Source organism: Diplotaxodon limnothrissa, linkage group LG23, assembly GCF_057381915.1.
Source record: "Diplotaxodon limnothrissa isolate DT_005_m linkage group LG23, D_limnothrissa_male_GT1.1, whole genome shotgun sequence".
Classification (NCBI taxonomy): domain Eukaryota; kingdom Metazoa; phylum Chordata; class Actinopteri; order Cichliformes; family Cichlidae; genus Diplotaxodon; species Diplotaxodon limnothrissa.
In genome coordinates, this window is record NC_140617.1 from 15,899,001 (window position 1) to 15,906,433 (window position 7,433).

Consider the following 7,433-nt stretch of genomic DNA (forward strand, 5'->3'; position numbering starts at 1 on the left):
TATACAAGTAGTCATCAATAGTATTGGACAGAAAACACAAACCTCTACAGTAGTGTTTTCACAGTCACCATCTTGGTGTTTTGAAAACCGGATGAGCATGGTGTGAACCTGTTTGTGAAATTGGATTCTCATTAGATCATTAGATCAACCAACCTTTTTTGCGCCACGGACCGGTTGATGTCCGACAATATTTTTAGGGGCCGGCCTTTAAGGTGTCACGGATAAATACAACAAAATAAAAGCAGTACCGGTACCAAAAAAAAGAAGATTTATTCATAACACACGGGAAAAAACCCAGGGAAACCGAGCTAATGATAAAAACAATTTAAAAAATAATGTTAAAAACCGATAAGAAATCCTGAGAACCATCAATTTCACACCCGAGCCTCAACCGTGGGTTTGGGACTGCTTTATTAGACTTATCAATCACAAGTCATTTACCAATGAGGATATCCTAATTTACCCTCTATTGTGACTCTGATAATGACCGTAATTTTCAAAATGAACTTCATATTGTATTCAGTATGATTTAGACTTATCAATTGAGTCGATAAAGTCCTTAAGAAAATGTTGTGTGGGGTCAAAGAGAAAAGGATAGTTTTCCCACTGACTTTTATAAAGCCGAGCTTGCTGTTCAAACAAAAAAAGCATGAAAAACCTGGTTTAAACCATTTCTCTTAATGTATCATAAAATGAATTGCTTCTTTTTGAAAACAAGAAGTCACGTCCACGGAAGCACAAAATTGCCTTTCTCGTCTTTGCAGATGATGTGGTTTTGATTGCTGCATTAAACCCTGACCTTTAGTCTGTTTCTGTCAGGTTGTGCTGAAAAGGACCCAAATGCAGATTCTGAAGCTAAACTTGATAAACAAAGACAACTTTTATTTCAATGGAGTATAAACCCATAGAAGCCCAAAACATAACAAATAAAGGGAACTGAGGCCATGTCCACACTAATATGTTTTCGTTTGAAAACGCATCTTTTCCTCTCCATTTTGGCGTTCCGTCCGCACTGAGACGGCGTTTCCAGTCAAGGAAAACGGAGCGTTTTGAAAACGCTCTCCAAAGCGGATCCATTTGAAAACGCCGTTTTCGCGTCGCAGTGTGGACAGCAAACCCGGAGCCTTTTCGAAAACGATGACACATTTTAGTCATGTGATGCAGTCATGTGACCAATTAAACTAAGATAGCGGAGGGCATTACACAGCAGTTGATTTGTTTGCTCTCAATTTTGACAGCCCTATTAAAGATTAATATCATTTTGTACATGCTCCAGATAGATTCTCACTCTCTTTTGCATCTTTGTGCTTTTTTGTTACTCGCGGCAAAAACTCCACCTCATTGTTAGTCCATTAAAAAAACTCGTTGCTTTTCCTCAACATTTCAAAAAGCCGGAAAATAAATAAACGGCAGACAGAAATGAGGCAGGTCGAATCAGCTTACGTTTCACCCTTGCGCAATACAGGAACATAACATTTTCGATTGTTTCAAACGTCGTCTCAGTGTGGATGGAAGGCCAAAATGGAGAGAAAAAGATGCGTTTGCAAACAAAAACGTATTAGTGTGGACATGGCCTCAGACTGACAAACACCTTCTCAGAGGAGGACATGGAGATGGCAACAACCGTGAAAGGTCATGAGGTGCATTGCATAGACAGTGTGCTGATTAGAGTGAAGATTATGCCACATTTAACCAGAATAGGCCGTAGTTGTAGGTGCAGTTGTTAGAATTCTGCTGTTTTCTGATCATAGTGCCAACAATCTGTGATCTGATTCATGTTGAAGTCTTTTTTATTATTGGCTCCAGAAGATCAGCAAGTTTTCAGTGACGATGAAAACCCCTTAAAGACACCAGCAAACAAATATAAACCAGGTTTAACACCACAAAGTAACTCAGTTTTACTTGATGTACATCTGAGTTGTCAGTGTATCAATACACAACCAAATTCATGCATTGCTGTCTGACATTTATACATTATTCCCACAGACTGATATGACAAGCATATCCTCAATGTAAAAGATTATTCTAAATTTCTGAAATGCAGCAACAGCAACATGGGGGATGTTGACGTGAGATTGATAGAGCAACAATACAATTTTACAGCTCAGTGATCGAGGTCTTGTTTCCACATAAACACTTGATGCACTGGCTGTTAAACTCAACACATTTAAATCCTCTCCTGGCACTTTTCTGTTAAACTTACACTGCTCTGAACTTTGAAAATTTCTTCAAAACATGTAGGCATATAGGAGGCACAAATGTTTAAAATTATCTTGAAAAGAAAGAGACTGCTTTTAAGTTCATTTCACATTTTAGAAATAAAGTGTTTTTGGTCTATATTTTTTTTTTCGTGAACCATAATAACTGAATTTTAAATACCCAACAAACTGTAGCGAGGGCTGCATTTTTTAAATAAGCATCTAAATACGCTTTTATGATGGACAAATGAACTGGCAGGTGAAGATGACATTTCTAGCTTTATATTTTCTTGCTATATTTTCTGTAAGAAACATTGTTCTTGGTGTCTGAGAACCCGAGAGAGAATGAGCATGAGGTTCATTCCTCTGATCAGTCAGTACAGCCTGTGGTTAAGAAGAAAATACCATGACAGGAAGTGATGGTAAGACATGGTGACATGATGTCTTAATATGTTCTATTAATGATTAAAAATCTAATATCATCTTGAACATGCTGCTGTGGGTATTCATGCATAGGGATGTCTGCAGTTAGAGCCTGTTCATATTAAAGTGCCACTTGGTCATGAAACATGGAGTACTGTCTCCTGAGAATGAAAATCTATCATATGGTTCAAGTTGTGGGTTAAAACTTGGTCTTTTATGGGTTTTTAAGTGGTAACATTTGCCATGTTTTTACTAAGCAATTCTCTTTTAAAATGGTAAGCAACACTATTATAGCTGAAATGTGACTGTGTTCTATATAGACAGCAGTTGATTAGCCGAGTTGATCACGCAATCAATGTATTAGCACATCTACAGCTCCATTATTAATGGGTTAGAGCCTGTTACAAACTGCTAGGCACCCTGTTTCTCTGCTTATTCTAAGCTAATCAGGGGCTGCATGGACTTTTTTGTGAACAGCAATGACTGCAAAAATATTTCCTTGAATACAAGAAAACTCCACAGGGTACCTTTAAGATGGATTCAGACAAGTGTTCCAATACTATTTCAAGGTTGTGTCATGGTTGTGTCATATTACTACTGGAGTCATTTATACAAAATATTGTAACGATGGTTAAGTGTTACTGGACAGTGACATGTTGGTTTTCTCTGCACACTGTTGTTGTTCCTTTAAGATTCATGTTTGGTTGGGCTGCAGGAAGTAGTGAGGGTGGTGTACAGGAAGGGGTGGGGGGACCTGGTTGTTCTGTGTGTGTGCCAGGCTGAAGAGAGGTGTAGTTCGAGAGCGCTTCCCCCTGAGTTAACAACCCGCTGGCTTATGTGCCGAATAAACGGACAAACTGAGACCCCAACCGTCTGGTTCTTGTGAACGTTACATTGGTGTCAGAAGTGAAGAAAGAAAAAAGAACCCCAGAACGCCCGAGACCCTGTTGCCGGCGACGCTTGCCGTTACGAGACGAGGATGTTGCCGGGCAGGATTAAGAAGGAGATGGAGGAGAGGGAGGTTCGTCCGCGCTCGCCCGCCCATGGAGTGAGGGAAACGGCGCTGCGGCTGTCTGCAGAGGCTGGATTTTCTCCAGGTTTGACTAGGCTCGGGAACTGTTCGCACAGCGGCCGCGATTCCGGCGGGAAGGAGTCGACCTCGCTTGGCGCGCCGTCACGTGATGTAAACAAACATGGCGGCGCCCAGCAAGCTGCAGCGAATATAAAAACGCCTAAGTTCAGCGGCAAGACGCCATGGGAAGTGTTTATCGCACAGTTCGAGCTGTTAGCTGTTGCAGCTGGCTGGTCTGAGGAACATAAAGCTCTCCAATTGGCTTTGTGCCTGTGTGAGGATGCAGCTGCATGCCTGCTGCTGCTGACCGAGGAGCAGAGGGGAGATTATAATGCTCTGGTCGGAGCACTTCAGAGGCGCTTCGGGCAGTATAACCAACCAGTGCTGCTGAGGTCGGAGTTCCACAACAGACGCAGATTGCCAGGTGAGCCCCTCCGCATTTTGGCCCATAAAGTCGAGTGCCTTTGCCGGAGGGCGTATGACAGCATGCCACCATCAGTGCAGGCGGAGTTAGCTCGGGACCAGTTCCTGCAGGCCCTGAGCCCTAAAGAGCTCCGCATGCAAACTCAGCTTGCTCGGCCGGCCACACTCAGTGCAGCCCTGGAGCTAGCGTTGGAGAGGGAGATGCTTGCAGGATCCTCTGGGGGCGCTGACGACGCACACGTGGTGAGGGCTGTGTCAGCACCTGTGGAACAGATGGAGACGCCAGCGGGCCTGTGCAGTTTGGTGCAGACAGCTTCGCTGCAGTCGCCTTCCCCTCGGGCTGGCCCACACCGCCGACCTCAGAGCTGCTGGGGATGTGGACAAGTCGGACACCTCATCAGGCAGTGCCCCAAGCTTGCAGCGGTTCAGGGAAACGCCCACGGGCCCGTGTAGGCGGGAGTACACGGGCCTGGGAGAACGACATCCCCACACCACCGCCACCTCCACCCGGTGTGGCCATCACTGTGGGCTGGACCCAGGTTGGCGGCTTTTGCCATGTTCCAGTGACGATTGCAGGGGTGTCCTGTACGGCCCTGCTGGACACGGGATCCAATGCAACGCTGGTCCGACCCGATATTGTCCCAACCGGAGCTGCTGTACAACCGACTAACGTGCAACTTAAGACTGTGACCGGTGATCTGGCCCCAATGAGAGGGAAGGGAGTGTTCCAGTTCAAGGTGGGGGACCTCGGTGTGTCTTATGCTGCCTGGGTGGCTGACGTGCAGGACGCCTGCATCCTTGGGCTGGATTTTTTACGAGCCATTGGTGGTGTACTGGACTTAGGCAAAGGCCTCCTCGTACTCCCTGATGGGAAGAAGGTGCCGCTTATTCCTCCCCCGGTCTGCACAGCATCTGCCGCGGCGTCCACCTCCACCGCAGAGACCCCTGCAGACCCGCCAGCAGAACAGCGAGCGGAGGAGGAGGAGGAGGAGAGGCTCTCAGCAGTGAGGAGTATCTGGTCAAAGAACTGTGAGGGGCTGACTCCACAGCAGCAAGAGAGTCTATGGCAGGTACTAAAAGAGTTTAGTGACATTTTTGCCCTGAAAGAAAGTGATGTTGGCTTGACACACTTGGTAGAGCACGTCATTGAGACCGGGGATGCCCAGCCTATTAAAGTGCGCCCCCGCCGCCTGCCCCTGGCTCATCAGGAGGCTGCAGACAGGGAGCTGTGTGAAATGATGAAGGCGGGCATCATAGAACCATCTGATAGCCCGTGGGCCTCCGCGGTGGTGATGGTGCCTAAGAAAAAAAGTCCTAGGATGCGTTTCTGTGTGGACTACAGACCACTCAACAAAGTGACGAAGAAAGACTCTTACCCCCTTCCCAGGATTGATGAGTCCCTCGACTTAGTAGCCGGGTCCTCCTGGTTTTCCACCCTGGACCTGCGGAGTGGCTACTGGCAGGTGCCACTGTCCCCGGAATCCAGACCGAAGACAGCCTTCTGCACTAACAGGGGACTATGGCAGTTCAAAGTCCTGAGTTTTGGCCTTTGCAACGCTCCTGCGACCTTCGAGAGGCTCATGGACAGTGTGCTGGCTGGCGTCCCACGGCAACGGTGTCTGGTTTACCTGGATGATCTTCTAGTGCACGGGAGCTCCTTTGATGCTGCCCTGGATGCCCTGAGACAAGTGTTGGAGAGGGTGGCGGCTGCAGGCCTGAAGCTGCATCCCGACAAGTGCCACTTCATGAGGAGGGAGGTGGAGTTTCTGGGCCACAAGCTGGGTCGTGAGGGCATCAGCACTTTGGAGGAAAAAATTCACACCATTACCGAGTGGCCCACACCAGCAGACCAGAAACAGCTCAAAAGCTTCCTAGGACTGGCGTCTTATTACAGGAGGTTTGTGAAGGGCTTTTCCTCCATAGCTGCACCACTCTTCCACCTGCTGCAGAAGGACCGTGACTTCATCTGGACCCAGGACTGTCAGCAGGCGTTCGACACCCTCTGCAGATCGCTGACAGAGTCCCCAGTCCTTGCCCCCCCTGACCCCGCCCTGCCTTTTGTCCTGGACACTGACGCAAGTAATGTGGGGCTGGGAGCGGTGTTGTCGCAGGTTGGACCGGAAGGGGAGAAGGTGGTGGCGTACTTCAGCCGGGTCCTGAACAGGAGCGAGCGGCGCTACTGTGTCACACGACGAGAGCTGTTGGCTGTGGTGGCGGGGGTGAGACACTTTAAATACTACCTGTGCGGCACAGCATTTGTTGTCAGAACTGATCATGCTGCCCTTCAGTGGCTGATGTCTTTCAGGGAGCCAGAGGGACAGGTGGCTCGCTGGCTGGAGGAGCTCCAAGCCTTCAATTTCACCGTGGAGCACAGAGCAGGGACGCACCATTCTAACGCAGACGCCCTCTCTCGCCGCCCATGTGCTGCAGCTGGCTGCCGTTACTGTGAGAAGCGAGAGGAAATAGAGCGGGAACTCACGACAATAGACGGAGCAGCACAGCTCGCCTGCAGGGTTCTTCTGGTGGTGGATGCAGCGGAGTGGAGGGCACGGCAGGAACAAGACACAGACCTGCTGCCGGTCCTGCAGTGGCTGGAGAAGGGGGAGCAACCCCTTTGGGATGAGGTCACTGGGTTTTCCATCTGTACCAGGGGGCTGTGGGCCAAGTTTGCAGCTCTCAGGCTGAAGGAGGGGGTGTTGGAGCATGCCTGGAAGGATCCTGCCACGGGGGAGGAGAGGTGGCAGGTTGTGGTGCCAAGGTCGCTGAGGTCAGCTGTGCTGGGAGCCTGCCATGGGAGCACTGGCTCTGGCCACTTTGGGGTCTCCAAGACTCTTCGCCGCCTCCGCCAGGGCTATTACTGGAGTCAACAGCGGAGGGATGTGGAGGACTTTTGCCGCAGCTGTGATGCATGTTCCTCACACAAAGGGCCACAAGACCAGTCCCGGGCTCAGCTTCAGCAGCAACCAGCAGGAGCCCCAATGGAGCGAGTAGCTGTGGACGTCATGGGCCCATTTCCTCGCACAGACAGAGGAAACCGCTATGTTCTTGTGGCCATGGACTATTTTACCAAGTGGCCGGAAGCATACGCCATCCCAGATCAGGAGGCTGAGACGGTCGCTGATGTATTAGTGGAGGGGATGTTCAGCCGCTTTGGAACAGCAGAGACCCTCCACAGTGACCAGGGGCGTAACTTTGAGTCCAAGGTATTTGCTGCCATGTGTGAACGCCTTGGGACTAAGAAAACCCGCACCACCCCACTTCACCCCCAAAGCGATGGGCTGGTGGAAAGGTTTAACAGGACGCTGGCCCAGCAGCTA